The sequence below is a fragment of the Salmo salar genome, chromosome ssa07, assembly GCF_905237065.1.
Source record: "Salmo salar chromosome ssa07, Ssal_v3.1, whole genome shotgun sequence".
NCBI classification, from domain to species: Eukaryota; Metazoa; Chordata; class Actinopteri; order Salmoniformes; family Salmonidae; genus Salmo; species Salmo salar.
The window spans coordinates 67872091-67898303 of record NC_059448.1 but is presented as its reverse complement, the minus strand read 5'-3'; the positions used below and the strand labels follow the sequence as shown (position 1 = coordinate 67898303).

Below are 26213 nucleotides of genomic sequence, written 5' to 3'. Positions count from 1 at the left end.
ACCATGTTCTGTTATAATCTCCACCCTGCACAGCCAGAAGAGGACTGGCCACCCCTCATAGCCTGGTTCCTCTCTAGGTTTCTTCCTAGGTTTTGGCCTTTCTAGGGAGTTTTTCCTAGGGAGTTTTTCCTAGCCACCGTGCTTCTACACCTGCATTGCTTGCTATTTGGGGGTTTTAGGCTGGGTTTCTGTACAGCACTTTGAGATATCAGCTGATGTACGAAGGGCTATATAAATACATTTGATTTGATTTGTTGATTTAAAAAATAAAATAAAGCTTTTGATTCAATTTGGCAAAAAGGGTCTGCTATACAAATGGATGAAAAACGTTGTTTGTGTACATGGATTTTATAATATTGTATGTTTATCTCCCAAACACCAAGTGAGCAGTTAAAATGAACAATATAAACAAAGATTTCTTCCCATAGGGCCGTGGGGCGAGACAGGGATGCAGCTTGAGCCCCACCCTCTTTAACATATATATCAATGAATTGCCGAGGGCACTAGAACAGTCTGCAGCACCCGGCCCTCACCCTACTAGAATCTGAAGTCAAATGTCTACTGTTTGCTGATGATCTGGTGCTTCTGTCCCCAACCAAGGAGGGCCTACAGCAGCACCTAGATCTGTCAGACCTGGACCCTGACAGACCTGGGCCCTGACAGACCTGGGCCCTGACAGTAAATCTCACTAAGACAAAAATAACAGTGTTCCAAAAAGGTCCAGTTGCCAGGACCACAAATACAAATTCCATGTAGACACAGTTTCCCAAAAGTACACAGAAAAACCGATACATACATCAGCCTAAACATCAGCACGACAGATAACTTCCACAAAGCTGTGAACCATCTGAGAGACAAGGCAAGAAGGGGCCAGTCCTACTGCTATACTGCTACTCAGCCCAGATTCCCAGTCCTACTGTTACTCAGCCCAGACTCCCAGTCCTACTGCTACTCAGCCCAGATTCCCAGTCCTACTGCTACTCAGCCCAGACTCCCAGTCCTACTGCTACTCAGCCCAGACTCCCAGTCCTACTGCTACTCAGCCCAGACTCCCAGTCCTACTGCTATACTGCTACTCAGCCCAGATTCCCAGTCCTACTGCTACTCAGCCCAGATTCCCAGTCCTACTGCTACTCAGCCCAGACTCCAAGTCCTACTGCTACTCAGCCCAGACTCCCAGTCCTACTGCTATACTGTTACTCAGCCCAGACTCCCAGTCCTACTGCTACTCAGCCCAGACTCCCAGTCCTACTGCTACTCAGCCCAGACTCCCAGTCCTACTGCTACTCAGCCCAGACTCCAAGTCCTACTGCTACTCAGCCCAGACTCCCAGTCCTACTGCTATACTGTTACTCAGCCCAGACTCCCAGTCCTACTGCTACTCAGCCCAGACTCCCAGTCCTACTGCTACTCAGCCCAGACTCCCAGTCCTACTGCTACTCAGCCCAGACTCCCAGTCCTACTGCTCCCTCAGCCCAGACTCCCAGTCCTACTGCAATACTGCTACTCAGCCCAGACTCCCAGTCCTACTGCTATACTGTTACTCAGCCCAGACTCCCAGTCCTACTGCTACTCAGCCCAGACTCCCAGTCCTACTGTTACTCAGCCCAGACTCCCAGTCCTACTGCTATACTGCTACTCAGCCCAGACTCCCAGTCCTACTGCTACTCAGCCCAGGCTCCCAGTCCTACTGCTATACTGCTACTCAGCCCAGACTCCCAGTCCTACTGCTACTCAGCCCAGACTCCCAGTCCTACTGCTATACTGCTACTCAGCCCAGACTCCCAGTCCTACTGCTACTCAGCCCAGACTCCCAGTCCTACTGCTACTCAGCCCAGACTCCCCAGTCCTACTGCTATACTGCTACTCAGCCCAGACTCCCAGTCCTACTGCTACTCAGCCCAGACTCCCAGTCCTACTGCTACTCAGTCCAGACTCCCAGTCCTACTGCTCCTCAGCCCAGACTCCCAGTCCTACTGCTACTCAGCCCAGACTCCCAGTCCTACTGCTCCTCAGCCCAGACTCCCAGTCCTACTGCTATACTGTTACTCAGCCCAGACTCCCAGTCCTACTGCTACTCAGCCCAGACTCCCAGTCCTACTGCTCCTCAGCCCAGACTCCCAGTCCTACTGCTCCTCAGCCCAGACTCCCAGTCCTACTGCTCCCTCAGCCCAGACTCCCAGTCCTACTGCTCCTCAGCCCAGACTCCCAGTCCTACTGCTCCTCAGCCCAGACTCCCAGTCCTACTGCTCCTCAGCCCAGACTCCCAGTCCTACTGCTGCAGTCTGTGCATGCTTGTCTCCCTCTACCAGGTTCCCAGTCCTGCTGTTCTTGGAAGCCTGGGCTGAGTAGCTTGTCTCTCTCTCTGTCTACCAGGTTTTCACTCTGAATAAAGTCTAATTACAGTGACTCATTAGGGCGTTAATATACACTGGTCGGTTGTCACCGATGGCAGAATATTCTGTCTGTATGGGACCTACTTTACTGAATGTTTAATACTGGCCCAATGACTCATTTGGTGTTGTTGAATACATTATAGATTGGTAACGTCGCTGCCATACTGGAATAGATAGCAGGACAGTGCCCAAGGCTGGTTGGCAGGATTATGTGAATGTGACTTCATGAATATGTTCAACTAATGTATGTATATGTGTTTTCTGGTGTTGAGGAGTCGGAGGCCTGTATCGAATCTCCCATTCCTCTCAAAACATTTTGAAAAATATATTGCTCAGTAACTCACTGCCTTCCTTAAGACAAACAATGTACACGAAACGTTTCAGTCTGGTTTTAGACCCCACCATAGCACTGAGACTGCACTTGTGAAGGTGGTAAATGACCTTTTTAATGGCGTCAGACCGAGGCTCTGCATCTGTCCTCGTGCTCCTAGATCTTAGTGCCGCTTTTGATACCGTCGATCACCACATTCTTTTGGAGAGATTGGAAACCCAAATTGGTCTACAGGGACAAGTTCTGGCCTGGTTTAGATCTTATATGTCGGAAAGATATCAGTTTGTCTCTGTAGATGGTTTGTCCTCTGACAAAATCAAGGTTCCGTTATAGGATCACTACTGTTTTCACTATATACACTCAGCAAAAAAAAGAAAACGTCCTCTCACTGTCAACTGCGTTTATTTTCTGCAAACTTAACATGTGTAAATATTTCTATGAACATAACAAGATTCAACAACTGAGACACAAACTGAACAAAGTTCCACAGACATGTGACTAACAGAAATGGAATAATGTGTCCCTGAACAAAGGGGGGGGTCTAAATCAAAAGTAACAGTCAGTATCCGGTGTGGCCACCAGCTGCATTAAGTACTGCAGTGCATCTCCTCCTCATGGACTGCACCAGATTTGCCAGTTCTTGCTGTGAGATGTTACCCCACTCTTCCACCAAGGCGCCTGCAAGTTCCAAGACATTTCTGGGGGGAATGGCCATAGTCCTCACCCTCCGATCCAACAGGTCCCAGACCTGCTCAATGGAATTGAGATCCGGGCTCTCCGCTGGCCATGGCAGAACACTGACATTCCTGTCTTGTAGGAAATCACGCACAGAACGAGCAGTATGGCTGGAGGCATTGTCACGCTGGAGGGTCATGTCAGGATGAGCCTGCAGGATGGGTACCACATGAGGGAGGAGGATGTCTTCCCTGTAACGCACAGCGTTGAGATTGCCTGCAATGACAACAAGCTCAGTCCGATGATGCTGTGGTACACCGCCCCAGACCATGACGGACCCTCCACCTCCAAATCGATCCCGCTCCAGAGTACAGGCCTCGGTGTAACGCTCATTCCTTCAACGATAAACGCGAATCCGACCATCACCCCTGGTGAGACAAAACCGTGACTCGTCAGTGAAGAGCACTTTTTGCCAGTCCTGTCTGGTCCAGTGACAGTGGGTTTGTGCCCATAGGCGACGTTGTTGCCGGTGATGTCTGGTGAGGACCTGCCTTACAACAGGCCTACAAGCCCCTCAGTCCATCCTCTCTTAGCCTATTGCGGACAGTCTGAGCATTGATGGAGGGATTGTGCGTTCCTGGTGTAACTCGGGCAGTTGTTGTTGCCATCCTGTACCTGTCCCGCAGGTGTGATGTTCGGATGTACCGATCCTGTGCAGGTGTTGTTACACGAGGTCTGCCACTGCGAGGACGATCAGCTGTCCATCCTGTCTCCCTGTTGCACTGTCCTAGGCACCTCACATTACGGACATTGCAATTTATTGCCCTGGCCACATCTGTAGTCCTCATGCTTCCTTGCAGCATGCTTAAGGCACGTTCACGCAGATGAGCAGGGACCCTGGGCATCTTTCTTTTGGTGTTTTTCAGAGTCAGTAGAAAGGCCTCTTTAGTGTCCTAAGTTTTCATAACTGTGACCTTAATTGCCTACCGTGTAAGCTGTTAGTGTCTTAACGACCGATCCACAGGTGCATGTTCATTAATTCTTTACGGTTCATTGAACAAGCATGGGAAACGGTGTTTAAACCCTTTACAATGAAGATCTGTGAAGTTATTTGGATTTTTACAAATTATCTTTGAAAGACAGGGTCCTGAAAAGGGGGCGTTTCTTTTTTTGCTGAGTTAATAAATTACAGAGATTATTATTTACTATATATATATATATATATATATATATATATATATATATATATATATATATATATATTCATTTTACCTCTTGGGGATGTCATTCGGAAACATAATCTTAACTTCCACTGCTATGCGGACGACACACAGCTGTACATTTCCATGAAACATGGTGAAGCCCCAAAATTGCCCTCGCCAGAAGCCTGTGTTTCAGACATAAAGAAGTGGATGGCGGCAAACGTTCTACTTTTAAACTCGGACAAAACACAGATGCTAGTTCTAGGTCCCAAGAAACAGAGAGATCTTCTGTTGAATCTGACAATGAATCTGGTGTAACGCCCTGACCATAGAGAGGGGTTTTTGTTTTTTATTTTGGTTAGGCCAGGGTGTTACATTGGGTGGGCGTTCTATGTTCATTTTTCTATGTTTTTGTAGTTCTTTGTTTTGGGCCGTGTGTGTGGCTCCCAATCAGGCACAGCTGTAGTTCGTTGTTGCTGATTGGGAGTCACACATAAAGGGTTTTGAGCCTGTTTTTCCTTTGGGTTTTGGGGGATTGTCTCTGTTTGGAGAGTGTTTCCTAACAGGACTGTTTTCCTTTGGGTTTTGTGGGTAATTGTCTCTGTTCAGGGGGTTTTCTAACAGGACTGTTTTCTTTTTGGGTTTTGGGGGGTTGAATTGTCTCTGTTCAGGGTGTTTCGTAGTACTGTTTTTGCCTGAGTCGTGTTTTGTTCATTTTTGTAGTGTTCTCTTTGTTCTAATTAAATTTCAAGATGAACACTAACTCCGCTGCACCTTGGTCTACTCTCTTTTCCGCCAGCCGTTACATCTGGATGGTTGTACAGTCGTCTCAAAAAAAAAACTGTGAAGGACCTCAGGCGTTACTCTGGACCCTGATCTCTCTTTTTGAAGAACATATCAAGACTGTTTCAAGGACAGCTTTTTTCCATCTACGTAACATTGCAAAAATCAGAAACTTTCTGTCCAAAAATGATATAGAAAAATTAATCCATGCTTTTGTCACTTCTAGATTACATTACTGCAATGCTCTACTTTCCGGCTACCCGGATAAAGCACTAAATAAACTTCAGTTAGTGCTAAATACGGCTGCTAGAATCTTGACTAGAACCAAAAAATTTGATCATATTACTCCAGTGCTAGCCGTCAGGCTGTTAAGGCAAGGGCTGATTTCAAGGTTTTACTGCTAACCTACAATTCATTACATGGGCTTGCTCCTACCTATCTCTCCGATTTGGTCCTGCCGTACATACCTACACGTACGCTACGGTCACAAGACGCAGGCCTCCTAATTGTCCCTAGAATTTCTAAGCAAACGGCTGGAGGTAGGGCTTTCTCCTATAGAGCTCCATTTTTATGGAATGGTCTGCCTACCCATGTGAGAGATGCAGACTCAGTCTCAACCTTTAAGTCTTTATTGAAGACTTATCTCTTCAGTAGGTCCTATGATTGAGTATAGTCTGGCCCAGGAGTGTGAAGGTGAACGGAAAGGCACTGGAGCAACGAACCGCCCTTGCTGTCTCTGCCTTGCCGGTTCCCCTCTCTCCACTGGGATTCTCTGCCTCTAACTCTATTACAGGGGCTGAGTCACTGGCTTACTGGTGTTCTTCCATGCCGTCCATGGGAGGGGTGCGTCACTTGAGTGGGTTGAGTCACTGACGTGGTCTTCCTGTCTGGGTTGGCGCCCCCCCTTGGGTTGTGCCGTGGGGGACATCTTCGTGGGCTATACTCGGCCTTGTCTCAGGATGGTAAGTTGGTGGTTGAAGATATCCCTCTAGTGGTGTGGGGGCTGTGCTTTGGCAAAGTGGATGGGGTTATATCCTGCCTGTTTGGCCCTGTCCGGGGGTATCATCGGATGGGGCCACAGTGTCTCCTGACCCCTCCTGTCTCAGCCTCCAGTATTTATGCTGCAGTAGTTTATGTGTCGGGGGGCTAGGGTCAGTCTGTTATATCTGGAGTATTTCTCCTGTCTTATCCGGTGTTCTGTGTGAATTTAAGTGTGCTCTCTCTTTCTCTAATTCTCCCTCTGTCCTGCTTCCTCCCCTCCCAGAGGACCTGAGCCCTGGGGCCCTGGACCATGCCTCAGGACTACCTGGTCTGACGACTTCTTACTGTCCCAGCACCAGTTTCGACTGTTCTGCCTGCGGCTATGGAACCCTGACCTGTTTCACTGGACGTGCTACATTGTCCCAGATCTGCTGTTTTCAACTCTCTCTCTCTCTCACCTGCTGTCTTTAACTCTGAATGCTCGCCTATAAAAAGGTGCTGACCTGTTACACCCTTTACAACCACTATGATTATTATTATTTGACCCTGCTGGTCATTTATGAACATTTGAACATCTTGGCCATGTTCTGTTATAATCTCCACCCTGCACAGCCAGAAGAGGACTGGCCACCCCTCATAGCCTGGTTCCTCTCTAGGTTTCTTCCTAGGTTTTTGGCCTTTCTAGGGGAGTTTTTCCTAGCCACCATGCTTCTACACCTGCATTGCTTGCTGTTTGGGGGGTTTTAGGCTGGGGGTTTCTGTACAGCACTTTGTGACATCAGCTGATGTAAGGAAGGTCTTTATAAATAAATTTGATTGATATTTGATGACACTGAAGGACACCATTCTAGGTGATTACAGGTGACATCTTACTGTATTGAAAGCTGTGTAATTACATCAGTGTAATGTAATATGTGAATCTACCTGTCGTCTGAAGTGGAGTCCATCGCTTTCTTCACCACATCATAGGCATCCTGAAGCAGGTCCTGACAACAAACAAACAAACAAACAAACAAACAACATTCTGGAACGGTTGTAACAACACGGCTGAAACAAGATGACTGTCGACCATCCATCACTATGGGGTCACTGTTCCCATTTCTCCAGTGGTATGACTGTCTACCATCCATCACTATGGGGTCACTGTTCCCATTTCTCCAGTGGTATGACTGTCTACCATCCATCACTATGGGGTCACTGTTCCCATTTCTCCAGTGGTATGACTGTCTACCATCCATCACTATGGGGTCACTGTTCCCATTTCTCCAGTGGTATGACTGTCTACCATCCATCACTATGGGGTCACTGTTCCCATTTCTCCAGTGGTATGACTGTCTACCATCCATCACTATGGGGTCACTGTTCCCATTTCTCCAGTGGTATGACTGTCTACCATCCATCACTATGGGGTCACTGTTCCCATTTCTCCAGTGGTATGACTGTCTACCATCCATCACTATGGGGTCACTGTTCCCATTTCTCCAGTGGTATGACTGTCTACCATCCATCACTATGGGGTCACTGTTCCCATTTCTCCAGTGGTATGACTGTCTACCATCCATCACTATGGGGTCACTGTTCCCATTTCTCCAGTGGTATGACTGTCTACCATCCATCACTATGGGGTCACTGTTCCCATTTCTCCAGTGGTATGACTGTCTACCATCCATCACTATGGGGTCACTGTTCCCATTTCTCCAGTGGTATGACTGTCTGTCTACCATCCATCACTATGGGGTCACTGTTCCCATTTCTCCAGTGGTATGACTGTCTACCATCCATCACTATGGGGTCACTGTTCCCATTTCTCCAGTGGTATGACTGTCTACCATCCATCACTATGGGGTCACTGTTCCCATTTCTCCAGTGGTATGACTGTCTACCATCCATCACTATGGGGTCACTGTTCCCATTTCTCCAGTGGTATGACTGTCACCATCCATCACTATGGGGTCACTGTTCCCATTTCTCCAGTGGTATGACTGTCTACCATCCATCACTATGGGGTCACTGTTCCCATTTCTCCAGTGGTATGACTGTCTACCATCCATCACTATGGGGTCACTGTTCCCATTTCTCCAGTGGTATGACTGTCTGTCTACCATCCATCACTATGGGGTCACTGTTCCCATTTCTCCAGTGGTATGACTGTCTACCATCCATCACTATGGGGTCACTGTTCCCATTTCTCCAGTGGTATGACTGTCTACCATCCATCACTATGGGGTCACTGTTCCCATTTCTCCAGTGGTATGACTGTCTACCATCCATCACTATAGGGGTCACTGTTCCCATTTCTCCAGTGGTATGACTGTCTACCATCCATCACTATGGGGTCACTGTTCCCATTTCTCCAGTGGTATGACTGTCTACCATCCATCACTATGGGGTCACTGTTCCCATTTCTCCAGTGGTATGACTGTCTACCATCCATCACTATGGGGTCACTGTTCCCATTTCTCCAGTGGTATGACTGTCTACCATCCATCACTATGGGGTCACTGTTCCCATTTCTCCAGTGGTATGACTGTCTACCATCCATCACTATGGAGTCACTGTTCCCATTTCTCCAGTGGTATGACTGTCTACCATCCATCACTATGGGGTCACTGTTCCCATTTCTCCAGTGGTATGACTGTCTGTCTACCATCCATCACTATGGGGTCACTGTTCCCATTTCTCCAGTGGTATGACTGTCTACCATCCATCACTATGGGGTCACTGTTCCCATTTCTCCAGTGGTATGACTGTCTACCATCCATCACTATGGGGTCACTGTTCCCATTTCTCCAGTGGTATGACTGTCTACCATCCATCACTATGGGGTCACTGTTCCCATTTCTCCAGTGGTATGACTGTCTACCATCCATCACTATGGGGTCACTGTTCCCATTTCTCCAGTGGTATGACTGTCTACCATCCATCACTATGGGGTCACTGTTCCCATTTCTCCAGTGGTATGACTGTCTACCATCCATCACTATGGGGTCACTGTTCCCATTTCTCCAGTGGTATGACTGTCTACCATCCATCACTATGGGGTCACTGTTCCCATTTCTCCAGTGGTATGACTGTCTACCATCCATCACTATGGGGTCACTGTTCCCATTTCTCCAGTGGTATGACTGTCTACCATCCATCACTATGGGGTCACTGTTCCCATTTCTCCAGTGGTATGACTGTCTACCATCCATCACTATGGGGGTCACTGTTCCCATTTCTCCAGTGGTATGACTGTCTACCATCCATCACTATGGGGTCACTGTTCCCATTTCTCCAGTGGTATGACTGTCTACCATCCATCACTATGGGGTCACTGTTCCCATTTCTCCAGTGGTATGACTGTCTACCATCCATCACTATGGGGTCACTGTTCCCATTTCTCCAGTGGTATGACTGTCTACCATCCATCACTATGGGGTCACTGTTCCCATTTCTCCAGTGGTATGACTGTCTACCATCCATCACTATGGGGTCACTGTTCCCATTTCTCCAGTGGTATGACTGTCTACCATCCATCACTATGGGGTCACTGTTCCCATTTCTCCAGTGGTATGACTGTCTACCATCCATCACTATGGGGTCACTGTTCCCATTTCTCCAGTGGTATGACTGTCTACCATCCATCACTATGGGGTCACTGTTCCCATTTCTCCAGTGGTATGACTGTCTGTCTACCATCCATCACTATGGGGTCACTGTTCCCATTTCTCCAGTGGTATGACTGTCTACCATCCATCACTATGGGGTCACTGTTCCCATTTCTCCAGTGGTATGACTGTCTACCATCCATCACTATGGGGTCACTGTTCCCATTTCTCCAGTGGTATGACTGTCTACCATCCATCACTATGGGGTCACTGTTCCCCATTTCTCCAGTGGTATGACTGTCTGTCTACCATCCATCACTATGGGGTCACTGTTCCCATTTCTCCAGTGGTATGACTGTCTACCATCCATCACTATGGGGTCACTGTTCCCATTTCTCCAGTGGTATGACTGTCTACCATCCATCACTATGGGGTCACTGTTCCCATTTCTCCAGTGGTATGACTGTCTGTCTACCATCCATCACTATGGGGTCACTGTTCCCATTTCTCCAGTGGTATGACTGTCTGTCTACCATCCATCACTATGGGGTCACTGTTCCCATTTCTCCAGTGGTATGACTGTCTACCATCCATCACTATGGGGTCACTGTTCCCATTTCTCCAGTGGTATGACTGTCTACCATCCATCACTATGGGGGTCACTGTTCCCATTTCTCCAGTGGTATGACTGTCTACCATCCATCACTATGGGGTCACTGTTCCCATTTCTCCAGTGGTATGACTGTCTACCATCCATCACTATGGGGTCACTGTTCCCATTTCTCCAGTGGTATGACTGTCTACCATCCATCACTATGGGGTCACTGTTCCCATTTCTCCAGTGGTATGACTGTCTGTCTACCATCCATCACTATGGGGTCACTGTTCCCATTTCTCCAGTGGTATGACTGTCTACCATCCATCACTATGGGGTCACTGTTCCCATTTCTCCAGTGGTATGACTGTCTACCATCCATCACTATGGGGTCACTGTTCCCATTTCTCCAGTGGTATGACTGTCTACCATCCATCACTATGGGGTCACTGTTCCCATTTCTCCAGTGGTATGACTGTCTGTCTACCATCCATCACTATGGGGTCACTGTTCCCATTTCTCCAGTGGTATGACTGTCTACCATCCATCACTATGGGGTCACTGTTCCCATTTCTCCAGTGGTATGACTGTCTACCATCCATCACTATGGGGTCACTGTTCCCATTTCTCCAGTGGTATGACTGTCTACCATCCATCACTATGGGGTCATTTCTCCAGCGGTATGACTGTGGGTAGTGTGTCAGTTCAATAAGAGACGAGGGGTGACTTCTAGACAGGGAGCCAAACCACCAAAGCTCTGAAAACGGCTAACCCTGTTGTCTACTGTCTTTTACCCCTAAAGACTAAAGCAAGGTGCTAGAGAGACCATCTCTTCCTCCCTTCCTCCCCCTTTCAGACGGATTAGTAGTGGCATCTTGTCCTGGGAGAAGCCTACTGGGAGAGAGGGATGAAACGAAGGAGAGAGAGAGAGAGAGAGAGCCAGAGGGATGGAGAGACAGACGGAGAGGGAGAGACAGACGGAGAGGGAGAGAGCGGAAACTCGCTAGTAAAACTGCTCACTGTCTGGAGAAACAGAGCAGCTCACTGACTGGATAAACAGCTGGAACAGAACATGGTAGCTGGACGCTGGGAGACGGTGTGACCCCTGACCTCTCCATAGGAAGGAGACGAGGCCGTGAGACGGTGTGACCCCTGACCTCTCCATAGGAAGGAGACGAGGCTGTGAGACGGTGTGACCCCTGACCTCTCCATAGGAAGGAGACGAGGCTGTGAGACGGTGTGACCCCTGACCTCTCCATAGGAAGGAGACGAGGCTGTGAGACGGTGTGACCCCTGACCTCTCCATAGGAAGGAGACGAGGCTGTGAGACTGTGTGACCCCTGACCTCTCCATAGGAAGGAGAGACGAGGCCGTGAGACGGTGTGACCCCTGACCTCTCCATAGGAAGGAGACGAGGCCGTGAGACGGTGTGACCCCTGACCTCTCCATAGGAAGGAGACGAGGCCGTGAGACGGTGTGACCCCTGACCTCTCCATAGGAAGGAGACGAGGCCGTGAGACGGTGTGACCCCTGACCTCTCCATAGGAAGGAGACGAGGCCGTGAGACGGTGTGACCCCTGACCTCTCCATAGGAAGGAGACGAGGCCGTGAGACGGTGTGACCCCTGACCTCTCCATAGGAAGGAGACGAGGCCGTGAGACGGTGTGACCCCTGACCTCTCCATAGGAAGGAGACGAGGCTGTGAGACGGTGTGACCCCTGACCTCTCCATAGGAAGGAGACGAGGCTGTGAGACGGTGTGACCCCTGACCTCTCCATAGGAAGGAGACGAGGCCGTGAGACGGTGTGACCCCTGACCTCTCCATAGGAAGGAGACGAGGCCGTGAGACGGTGTGACCCCTGACCTCTCCATAGGAAGGAGACGAGGCTGTGAGACGGTGTGACCCCTGACCTCTCCATAGGAAGGAGACGAGGCCGTGAGACGGTGTGACCCCTGACCTCTCCATAGGACGGTGTGACCCCTGACCCAGGAGTTCTTTAACTTTTTCAGCCTGGGACCCAAGCTCATGGAAATATGCAACTATATGTAAATATTGGTACATTTCATTACCCTTATGCCTAAAACAAATGCAATAGACAAAAACATATAATAATGCCATAAAATATCCATTTAAATATCTAATGTTTATTCTGCCCTACCAAGCAAAAAGGCAGTAACTTCTCACAGCGTGAAACTGAGGAAAATGGCTTTTATTTACCTTTGGTTTCACAGTAACTTTATGCAGTTACTGTTAACATGACCCCCATTTTCTCACAATACGAGGCAGGATACTTGTCCACATGATTAAGCACGTAGTTAATGTAGCAAAAAATGACTAACTCATTTTAGACCAACCGAGCAGTTACTGCCTGTTTTGCTTGGTAGGGCAGCATTGCTCCTCATTTAAAAACACTCTTACATATCTGTCTAGGTTGGAACTGGTGCTGTTAAAAATACAATATTTTTTTTAAATTCTGAACTGGAATAAAATGATTGATCAACAGAACACAAACACACAGGCTCCATTTTGTGATAGTGTAACCATAACAGTACAGATGAAAAACGATCAGGTCTACTGTACATCTTCACTGTAGAAAGTATTGTTGGGAAAGAAACAACTATAGGTTTGAACTGGTTTTATTCAATAATATGTTTTATTCTGAACATGAATAAACTGATTGATCACATCACACAGGTTGAAGTTTTCAACAGGCATGTCTATTCTGGCATTGTCTATTTTAGAGCAACACAGAGGTCATACTCAGCACTGAGTCTGTTTCTGTACCTTGTTTTTTAAAAGGACGCCAGAGTTGAGAACCCGGACTGACACAACCTGGACCAGAACATCTACTGCTTCCTCAGTCAGGCAGGAGAGCACTTCCTGTTGTAGATGAACAACCCAGAACTGTGTGAGTGGGTTCTCAGTCAGGCAGGAGACCACTTCCTGTTGTAGATGAACAACCCAGAACTGTGTGAGTGGGTTCTCAGTCAGGCAGGAGACCACTTCCTGTTGTAGATGAACAACCCAGAACTGTGTGAGTGGGTTCTCAGTCAGGCAGGAGACCACTTCCTGTTGTAGATGAACAACCCAGAACTGTGTGAGTGGGTTCTCAGTCAGACAGGAGACCACTTCCTGTTGTAGATGATCAACCCAGAACTGTGTGAGTGGGTTCTCAGTCAGGCAGGAGACCACTTCCTGTTGTAGATGAACAACCCAGAACTGTGTGAGTGGGTTCTCAGTCAGACAGGAGACCACTTCCTGTTGTAGATGATCAACCCAGAACTGTGTGAGTGGGTTCTCAGTCAGGCAGGAGACCACTTCCTGTTGTAGATGAACAACCCAGAACTGTGTGAGTGGGTTCTCAGTCAGGCAGGAGACCACTTCCTGTTGTAGATGAACAACCCAGAACTGTGTGAGTGGGTTCTCAGTCAGGCAGGAGACCACTTCCTGTTGTAGATGAACAACCCAGAACTGTGTGATTGGGATCTCAGTCAGGCAGGAGACCACTTCCTGTTGTAGATGAACAACCCAGAACTGTGTGAGTGGGTTCTCAGTCAGGAAGGAGACCACTTCCTGTTGTAGATGAACAACCCAGAACTGTGTGAGTGGGATCTCAGTCAGGCAGGAGACCACTTCCTGTTGTAGATGATCAACCCTGTTTCACGAATCACTGTTTCCAGAAGCACCATTTCCTGAAGCATTATTCTGCCCTGTTCTGAAAGACCGGTGCTGAGCAGACAGGGGCCAAACTGAAACTAAGAGAGAGAAACTCATCGCTGTATTGGCGTTTCATGACGATTGAGCTCAGTCAGAACTTGTCGCTACCATGAGTCCATTTGGTTGACAGTGGTTTGTGATGGCTTGTGGGAATGACAAGTCAGCGGCTGACAGCGCTGCAGCGTTTGGGGTCTCGGAGTTGATCTTCAAGAAACCTGCTGAAAATATATCCGGTAAACCGCGAAGCACACAGGCATCTCCCCCCCTCGCGCAGCGGCCAAACTGAGCAGAGACCGGTGCTAAGCAGAGACCGGTGCTAAGCTGACAGGCATCTCCTCGCGCAGACAGGGGCCAAACTGAGCAGAGACCGGTGCTAAGCGGACAGGGGCCAAACTGAGCAGAGACCGGTGCTAACGGGCCGGGCCAAACTGAGCAGAGACCGGTGCTAAGCTGACAGGGGCCAAACTGAGCAGAGACCGGTGCTGAGCAGACAGGGGCCAAACTGAGCAGAGACCGGTGCTAAGCTGACAGCGCACTGAACAGTGAGTGCAGTCACACTTTTTAATGTATTTAACCTTTATTTGGGCTCCCGAGTGGTGCAGCGGTCTAAGGCACCGCATCTAAGTGTAAGAGGTGTCACTACAGTCCCTGGTTCGAATCCAGGCTGTATCGCTTTTGGCTGTGATTGCGAGTCCCATAGGGCGGTGCGCAATTGGCCCAGCGTCGTCGGGTTTGGCCGGTGTAGACCGTCATTGTAAATAAGAATTTGTTCTTAACTGACCGGCCGAGTTAAATAAATGATTTAACGAGGCAAGTCAGGTAAGACAAAAATATTTTACACTGACGGCCTCCCCCGGCCAAACCCGGACGACGCTGGGCCAACGGTGCGTCGCCCCATATAGGACTCCCGATCACTGTCGGGTTGTGATACAGCCCGGGATCGAACCAGGGTCTGTAGTGACGCCTCTAGCACTGAGATGCAATGCCTCGACCGCTGCGCCACTTGGCCAAATCAATTCGAATCCAGTAATCAATGAAATAATTGATTATAATTCATTAAAAACAGGTCCGACCCACACTTTAAGGAAAGCTGTACTCACCTCTTCATAGGTAGAAGGAGAAGAGCCTCCCTGGCTGTTTGCCTGAGTGGAGGGCTGGAGCGAGGTGGAGGTGGGTGTCAGGACCAGGATTAGGGGGTCTCTCTGCCGGCCCTTCCCAGCCCAGGGTGCTCTGCTGGGGTACAGGTCTGGTAGGCTGCCCGGCGCTCTGGAGAGAAGCTATCCCACAGGCCTGAGATAGCTTCAGATACTACAGCCAGACCAGTCTGTCCCGGGCTCAGCACACCGCTACAAACCAACTTCTCTAGTGTCTGTCTGTAGAACAACAAGTACCTGGGGAGAGAGAGAGATGGAGGAGAGAGAGAGAGGGATGGGGAGAGAGGGATGGGGGAGAGAGAGAGGGAGAGAGAGGGATGGGGAGAGAGAGAGAGGGGGAGAGAGAGAGAGGGATGGGGGAGAGGGGGAGAGAGAGGGGATGGGGAGAGAGAGAGAAAAATAAAGGGATGGGGCAGAGAGAGAGAGAGAGAGAGAGAGAGGGGATGGGGGAGAGAGGGATGGGGAGAGAGAGAGAGAGAGAGGGATGGGGAGAGAGGGATAGAGAGAGGGATGGGGGAGAGAGAGAGAGATAGAGGTAAGGCATAGAGCTGTGTGTACTGTCCATTATTACTGTATTCTACTATAGATAACAACATTACTGTAGTAGCAACATTACTGTATTCTACTATAGATAACAACATTACTGTAGTAGCAACATTACTGTAGTCTACTATGGATAACATTACTGTAGTCTACTATAGATAACAACATTACTGTAGTCTACTATGATAACAACATTACTGTAGTCTACTATGGATAACAACATTACTGTAGTCTACTATAGATAACAACATTACTGTATTCTACTATGGATAACAACATTACTGTATTCTACTATAGATAACAACATTACTGTAGTCTACTATGGATAACAACATTACTGTATTCTACTATGGATAACAACATTACTGTAGTCTACTATGGATAACAACATTACTGTATTCTACTATGGATAACAACATTACTGTATTCTACTATGGATAACAACATTACTGTATTCTACTATGGATAACAACATTACTGTATTCTACTATAGATAGCAACATTACTGTAGTCTACTATAGATAACAACATTACTGTATTCTACTATGGATAACAACATTACTGTAGTCTACCATAGATTACAACATTACTGTAGTCTACTATGGATAACAACATTACTGTATTCTACTATAGATAACAACATTACTGTAGTCTACTATGGATAACAACATTACTGTAGTCTACTATGGATAACAACATTACTGTATTCTACTATAGATAACAACATTACTGTATTCTACTATAGATAACAACATTACTGTAGTCTACTATAGATAACAACATTACTGTAGTCTACTATGGATAACAACATTACTGTATTCTACTATAGATAACAACATTACTGTAGTCTACTATGGATAACAACATTACTGTAGTCTACTATGGATAACAACATTACTGTATTCTACTATGGATAACAACATTACTGTATTCTACTATAGATAACAACATTACTGTAGTCTACTATGGATAACAACATTACTGTATTCTACTATGATAACAACATTACTGTAGTCTACTATGGATAACAACATTACTGTAGTCTACTATAGATAACAACATTACTGTATTCTACTATGATAGCAACATTACTGTAGTCTACTATGGATAACAACATTACTGTAGTCTACTATGGATAACAACATTACTGTATTCTACTATGGATAACAACATTACTGTATTCTACTATAGATAACAACATTACTGTAGTCTACTATGGATAACAACATTACTGTATTCTACTATAGATAACAACATTACTGTATTCTACTATAGATAACAACATTACTGTAGTCTACTATGGATAACAACATTACTGTAGTAGCAACATTACTGTTTTCTACTATAGATAACAACATTACTGTAGTCTACTATAGATAACATTACTGTAGTCTACTATGGATAACAACATTACTGTAGTCTACTATGGATAACAACATTACTGTATTCTACTATGGATAACAACATTACTGTAGACTACTATAGATTACAACATTACTGTATTCTACTATGGATAACAACATTACTGTAGTCTACTATGGATAACAACATTACTGTAGTCTACTATAGATAACAACATTACTGTAGTCTACTATAGATAACAACATTACTGTAGTCTACTATGATAACAACATTACTGTAGTCTACTATAGATAACAACATTACTGTAGTCTACTATAGATAACATTACTGTAGTCTACTATGGATAACAACATTACTGTAGTCTACTATGATAACAACATTACTGTAGTCTACTATAGATAACATTACTGTATTCTACTATGGATAACAACATTACTGTAGTCTACTATGGATAACAACATTACTGTAGTCTACTATAGATAACAACATTACTGTATTCTACTATGGATAACAACATTACTGTAGTCTACTATAGATAACAACATTACTGTAGTCTACTATGGATAACAACATTACTGTAGTCTACTATAGATTACAACATTACTGTAGTCTACTATAGATAACAACATTACTGTAGTCTACTATAGATAACAACATTACTGTAGTCTACTATAGATAACAACATTACTGTAGTCTACTATGATAACAACATTACTGTAGTCTACTATGGATAACAACATTACTGTAGTCTACTATGGATAACAACATTACTGTAGTCTACTATGGATAACAACATTACTGTAGTCTACTATGGATAACAACATTACTGTATTCTACTATAGATAATAACATTACTGTAGTCTACTATGGATAACAACAAAATTACTGTAGTCTACTATAGATAACAACATTACTGTATTCTACTATAGATAACAACATTACTGTAGTCTACTATAGATAACAACATTACTGTAGTCTACTATAGATAACAACATTACTGTATTCTACTATGGATAACAACATTACTGTATTCTACTATGGATAACAACATTACTGTATTCTACTATGCATAACAACATTACTGTAGTCTACTATGGATAACAACATTACTGTATTCTACTATGGATAACAACATTACTGTATTCTACTATGCATAACAACATTGTGGAGTTTAAATTCTAATACCAAGCTCAGGAGGGGAACCATCATCGCTGTTTTATGGAGGTTATACATTAATTTGCCATTGGTGAAATGAATGAGCCCTTTTTAAATCACTCTCCATGGTCAGAGGTGCCCCACGGTGCCACCAGCTATAAATCCCCTCGTGATAAATCCTTGATCCTCAGTCACAGGCCAGGAGAGCACTAACTCAACGCACTACGGACAGTTAAAACATCTCAACGGAGACAGGACATCTAATAGAAGCAACCAGCCAAGGGTGAAATTCTGGCAGGACAGATTGTTAATAAAAAAAGGACTTCAGATTAATTTGGATTTTGGGGGAATAGGTTCAACTGAGACTAAGGCAGAGACAGAATTGGCCCTTGAGATGTATCTTCTGTTGTCACTCATTCTGTCAGTAAATTGGTCTATAATCAGACTGTCAGTAAATTGGTCTATAATCTGACTGTCAGTAAATTGGTCTATAATCAGACTGTCAATAAATTGGTCTATAATCAGACTGTCAGTAAATTGGTCTATAATCTGACTGTCAGTAAATTGGTCTATAATCAGACTGTCAATAAATTGGTCTATAATCAGACTGTCAATAAATTGGTCTATATTCTGACTGTCAATAAATTGGTCTATAATCAGACTGTCAATAAATTGGTCTATAATCTGCCTGTCAATAAATTGGTCTATAATCTGTCAATAAATTGGTCTATAATCTGCCTGTCAGTAAATTGGTCTATAATCAGACTGTCAATAAATTGGTCTATAATCTGCCTGTCAGTAAATTGGTCTATAATCTGTCAATAAATTGGTCTATAATCTGCCTGTCAGTAAATTGGTCTATAATCAGACTGTCAGTAAATTGGTCTATAATCTGCCTGTCAGTAAATTGGTCTATAATCAGACTGTCAGTAAATTGGTCTATAATCTGTCAATAAATTGGTCTATAATCAGACTGTCAGTAAATTGGTCTATAATCTGCCTGTCAATAAATTGGTCTATAATCTGCCTGTCAGTAAAGTGGTCTATAATCAGACTGTCAGTAAATTGGTCTATAATCTGCCTGTCAGTAACTTGGTCTATAATCTGACTGTCAATAAATTGGTCTATAATCTGACTGTCAGTAACTTGGTCTATAATCAGACTGTCAATAAATTGGTCTATAATCTGCCTGTCAGTAAATTGGTCTATAATCAGACTGTCAGTAAATTGGTCTATAATCTGCCTGTCAGTAAATTGGTCTATAATCAGACTGTCAGTAAATTGGTCTATAATCTGTCAATAAATTGGTCTATAATCAGACTGTCAGTAAATTGGTCTATAATCTGACTGTCAATAAATTGGTCTATAATCTGCCTGTCAGTAAATTGGTCTATAATCAGACTGTCAGTAAATTGGTCTATAATCTGCCTGTCAGTAAATTGGTCTATAATCAGACTGTCAGTAAATTGGTCTATAATCTGACTGTCAGTAACTTGGTCTATAATCTGACTGTCAGTAACTTGGTCTATAATCTGACTGTCAGTAAATTGGTCTATAATCTGTCAATAAATTGGTCTATAATCAGACTGCTTTCCACTGAATGTTTAATAAAGTCACTGTGTCCCTTAAAGTAACAGTGAAGGCCAGACAGATTAAGCCCTACTCCTAGACAACATGCTTTTCAGTCCAGAACATGAGTTCACCTACATCCGGGAAACCAGCCCAAAGACAGAGTGAGTGCTGCCGACCAATTGTCCGGGAGAAGAAACTATCCCATTGTGAAATAATGTTTTATAGCCTCTACGCTGATGGAAATACCAGATGACTGGTCAGCTGTATAGCCTCTACGCTGATGGAAATACCAGTGGACTGGTCAGCTGTATAGCCTCTACGCTGATGGAAATACCAGTGGACTGGTCAGCTGTATAGCCTCTACGCTGATGGAAATACCAGATGACTGGTCAGCTGTATAGCCTCTACGCTGATGGAAATACCAGATGACTGGTCAGCTGTATAGCCTCTACGCTGATGGAAATACCAGATGACTGGTCAGCTGTATAGCCTCTACGCTGATGGAAATACCAGATGACTGGTCAGCTGTATAGCCTCAACACTGATGGAGATACCAGTGGACTGGTCAGCTGTATAGCCTCTACGCTGATGGAAATACCAGTGGACTGGTCAGCTGTATAGCCTCTACGCTGATGGAAATACCAGATGACTGGTCAGCTGTATAGCCTCTACGCTGATGGAGATACCAGTGGACTGGTCAGCTGTATAGCCTCTACGCTGATGGAAATACCAGATGACTGGTCAGCTGTATAGCCTCTACGCTGATGGAAATACCAGATGACTGGTCAGCTGTATAGCCTCTACGCTGATGGAAATACCAGTGGACTGGTCAGCTGTATAGCCTCTACGCTGATGGAAATACCAGTTGACTGGTCAGCTGTATAGCCTCTACGCTGATGGAAATACCAGATGACTGGTCAGCTGTATAGCCTCTACGCTGATGGAAATACCAGATGACTGGTCAGCTGTATAGCCTCTACGCTGATGGAAATACCAGATGACTGGTCAGCTGTATAGCCTCTACGCTGATGGAAATACCAGTTGACTGGTCAGCTGTATAGCCTCTACGCTGATGGAAATACCAGATGACTGGTCAGCTGTATAGCCTCTACGCTGATGGAAATACCAGTTGACTGGTCAGCTGTATAGCCTCTACGCTGATGGAAATACCAGATGACTGGTCAGCTGTATAGCCTCTACGCTGATGGAAATACCAGATGACTGGTCAGCTGTATAGCCTCTACGCTGATGGAAATACCAGATGACTGGTCAGCTGTATAGCCTCTACGCTGATGGAAATACCAGATGACTGGTCAGCTGTATAGCCTCTACGCTGATGGAAATACCAGATGACTGGTCAGCTGTATAGCCTCTACGCTGATGGAAATACCAGATGACTGGTCAGCTGTATAGCCTCTACGCTGATGGAAATACCAGATGACTGGTCAGCTGTATAGCCTCTACGCTGATGGAAATACCAGATGACTGGTCAGCTGTATAGCCTCTACGCTGATGGAAATACCAGATGACTGGTCAGCTGTATAGCCTCTACGCTGATGGAAATACCAGATGACTGGTCAGCTGTATAGCCTCTACGCTGATGGAAATACCAGATGACTGGTCAGCTGTATAGCCTCTACGCTGATGGAAATACCAGATGACTGGTCAGCTGTATAGCCTCTACGCTGATGGAAATACCAGATGACTGGTCAGCTGTATAGCCTCTACGCTGATGGAAATACCAGATGACTGGTCAGCTGTATAGCCTCTACGCTGATGGAAATACCAGATGACTGGTCAGCTGTATAGCCTCTACGCTGATGGAAATACCAGATGACTGGTCAGCTGTATAGCCTCTACGCTGATGGAAATACCAGATGACTGGTCAGCTGTATAGCCTCTACGCTGATGGAAATACCAGATGACTGGTCAGCTGTATAGCCTCTACGCTGATGGAAATACCAGATGACTGGTCAGCTGTATAGCCTCTACGCTGATGGAAATACCAGATGACTGGTCAGCTGTATAGCCTCTACGCTGATGGAAATACCAGATGACTGGTCAGCTGTATAGCCTCTACGCTGATGGAAATACCAGATGACTGGTCAGCTGTATAGCCTCTACGCTGATGGAAATACCAGATGACTGGTCAGCTGTATAGCCTCTACGCTGATGGAAATACCAGATGACTGGTCAGCTGTATAGCCTCTACGCTGATGGAAATACCAGATGACTGGTCAGCTGTATAGCCTCTACGCTGATGGAAATACCAGATGACTGGTCAGCTGTATAGCCTCTACGCTGATGGAAATACCAGTGGACTGGTCAGCTGTATAGCCTCTACGCTGATGGAAATACCAGTGGACTGGTCAGCTGTATAGCCTCTACGCTGATGGAAATACCAGATGACTGGTCAGCTGTATAGCCTCTACGCTGATGGAAATACCAGATGACTGGTCAGCTGTATAGCCTCTACGCTGATGGAAATACCAGATGACTGGTCAGCTGTATAGCCTCTACGCTGATGGAAATACCAGTGGACTGGTCAGCTGTATAGCCTCTACGCTGATGGAAATACCAGTGGACTGGTCAGCTGTATAGCCTCTACGCTGATGGAAATACCAGTGGACTGGTCAGCTGTATAGCCTCTACGCTGATGGAAATACCAGATGACTGGTCAGCTGTATAGCCTCTACGCTGATGGAAATACCAGTGGACTGGTCAGCTGTATAGCCTCTACGCTGATGGAAATACCAGATGACTGGTCAGCTGTATAGCCTCTACGCTGATGGAAATACCAGTGGACTGGTCAGCTGTATAGCCTCTACGCTGATGGAAATACCAGTGGACTGGTCAGCTGTATAGCCTCTACGCTGATGGAAATACCAGTGGACTGGTCAGCTGTATAGCCTCTACGCTGATGGAAATACCAGTGGACTGGTCAGCTGTATAGCCTCTACGCTGATGGAAATACCAGATGACTGGTCAGCTGTATAGCCTCTACGCTGATGGAAATACCAGATGACTGGTCAGCTGTATAGCCTCTACGCTGATGGAAATACCAGATGACTGGTCAGCTGTATAGCCTCTACGCTGATGGAAATACCAGATGACTGGTCAGCTGTATAGCCTCTACGCTGATGGAAATACCAGTGGACTGGTCAGCTGTATAGCCTCTACGCTGATGGAAATACCAGTTGACTGGTCAGCTGTATAGCCTCTACGCTGATGGAAATACCAGATGACTGGTCAGCTGTATAGCCTCTACGCTGATGGAAATACCAGATGACTGGTCAGCTGTATAGCCTCAACACTGATGGAGATACCAGTGGACTGGTCAGCTGTATAGCCTCTACGCTGATGGAAATACCAGTGGACTGGTCAGCTGTATAGCCTCTACGCTGATGGAAATACCAGATGACTGGTCAGCTGTATAGCCTCTACGCTGATGGAAATACCAGTTGACTGGTCAGCTGTATAGCCTCTACGCTGATGGAAATACCAGATGACTGGTCAGCTGTATAGCCTCTACGCTGATGGAAATACCAGATGACTGGTCAGCTGTATAGCCTCTACGCTGATGGAAATACCAGATGACTGGTCAGCTGTATAGCCTCTACGCTGATGGAAATACCAGTGGACTGGTCAGCTGTATAGCCTCTACGCTGATGGAAATACCAGTGGACTGGTCAGCTGTATAGCCTCTACGCTGATGGAAATACCAGATGACTGGTCAGCTGTATAGCCTCTACGCTGATGGAAATACCAGTGGACTGGTCAGCTGTATAGCCTCTACGCTGATGGAAATACCAGAGGACTGGTCAGCTGTATAGCCTCTACGCTGATGGAAATACCAGTGGACTGGTCAGCTGTATAGCCTCTACGCTGATGGAAATACCAGATGACTGGTCAGCTGTATAGCCTCTACGCTGATGGAAATACCAGTGGACTGGTCAGCTGTATAGCCTCTACGCTGATGGAAATACCAGATGACTGGTCAGCTGTATAGCCTCTACGCTGATGGAAATACCAGTGGACTGGTCAGCTGTATAGCCTCTACGCTGATGGAAATACCAGTGGACTGGTCAGCTGTATAGCCTCTACGCTGATGGAAATACCAGAGGACTGGTCAGCTGTATAGCCTCTACGCTGATGGAAATACCAGTGGACTGGTCAGCTGTATAGCCTCTACGCTGATGGAAATACCAGATGACTGGTCAGCTGTATAGCCTCTACGCTGATGGAAATACCAGATGACTGGTCAGCTGTATAGCCTCTACGCTGATGGAAATACCAGATGACTGGTCAGCTGTATAGCCTCTACGCTGATGGAAATACCAGATGACTGGTCAGCTGTATAGCCTCTACGCTGATGGAAATACCAGTGGACTGGTCAGCTGTATAGCCTCTACGCTGATGGAAATACCAGATGACTGGTCAGCTGTATAGCCTCTACGCTGATGGAAATACCAGATGACTGGTCAGCTGTATAGCCTCTACGCTGATGGAAATACCAGATGACTGGTCAGCTGTATAGCCTCAACGCTGATGGAGATACCAGTTGACTGGTCAGCTGTATAGCCTCTACGCTGATGGAAATACCAGTGGACTGGTCAGCTGTATAGCCTCTACGCTGATGGAAATACCAGATGACTGGTCAGCTGTATAGCCTCTACGCTGATGGAAATACCAGATGACTGGTCAGCTGTATAGCCTCTACGCTGATGGAAATACCAGATGACTGGTCAGCTGTATAGCCTCTACGCTGATGGAAATACCAGATGACTGGTCAGCTGTATAGCCTCTACGCTGATGGAAATACCAGATGACTGGTCAGCTGTATAGCCTCTACGCTGATGGAAATACCAGTGGACTGGTCAGCTGTATAGCCTCTACGCTGATGGAAATACCAGATGACTGGTCAGCTGTATAGCCTCTACGCTGATGGAAATACCAGATGACTGGTCAGCTGTATAGCCTCTACGCTGATGGAAATACCAGATGACTGGTCAGCTGTATAGCCTCTACGCTGATGGAAATACCAGTGGACTGGTCAGCTGTATAGCCTCTACGCTGATGGAAATACCAGATGACTGGTCAGCTGTATAGCCTCGACGCTGATACACACCCTAGAGCATACAGATACAGAGTCTCTGAGTGGATCATCTGTCACGACAGGCAATAGCTGCTACTGGTGATGCATCTTCTGGTGCCTTCAAGACAACGGAGAACTCTGAAAAATACCAGATCAAATCACGACGTCGGTGACCTTCAGGTCCAAAAGGTCGGAGCTCTAGAAAGAGGTCTGAGAGTTCCAGAGTTTGCGAGTTGGATGACCATTCAAAACTATTTTTCCCCCAGTCGGAGCTTGCTTGTTTCCCAGTTCCCTTGAACGCACTGAAGTCAAGAGATTTTCCCCGAGTTGTCTTGAACGCGGCGTCAAACTGTTGGAAGCGTGACGACACACCACTTTGCAATGAGCTGGAGGCAGTATGCATTTTGAAAAAAAACACATACTGAATTGGTTGAAAGTTGTAACGTTTTACTACATATTATGAGACAATGTTCTTATCTTGCCTATTAGATCTCCTCCTCGTTCTACGTTTCTAACGGAGGGTTTTAATCTCGGTCACATGAAATCGCTAGCATGTCGCAGTGGCCTTTTGACAACGGTGTTTTTTGCACTAACTGCGTTATGGAACGAACGTTCGTGGCTCACAGCCTACCGCCTTGTGCACAATGCTGCAGTTACAATGTGAAGAAATAATAGTTTAGCAATATTTTTAAGCTAAAACGTTCTGATCTGTTGCATCAGACTCATTGCTTTAAAATATCTACAGTTGAAGTCAGTGGGAAGTTTACATCCACTTAGGTTGGAGTCATTAAAACTCGTTTTTTCAACCACTCCACAAATTTCTTGTTAACAAACTATAGTTTTGGCAAGTCGGTTAGGACATCTACTTTGTGCATGACACAAGTAATCTTTCCAACAATTGTTTACAGACAGATTATTTCACTTATAATTCACTATATCACAATTCCTATATATCCTAGGCCTACTGGTTGTATGAATCTGGGATCCATCGTCCCAAAACTGTCCCAGAGTCTGTTTGGACCAGGCTATTTCTTCCTCGACAAGCTGACCAATAGAATAGG

At 45.9% G+C, this 26213-nt stretch overlaps 1 pseudogene; it reads right to left on the bottom strand.

The window, feature by feature from the left end:
* The window catches only part of LOC123743826 (stimulated by retinoic acid gene 8 protein homolog), a 98517-nt pseudogene that overhangs the window by 4884 nt on the left and 67420 nt on the right, over positions 1-26213 (bottom strand).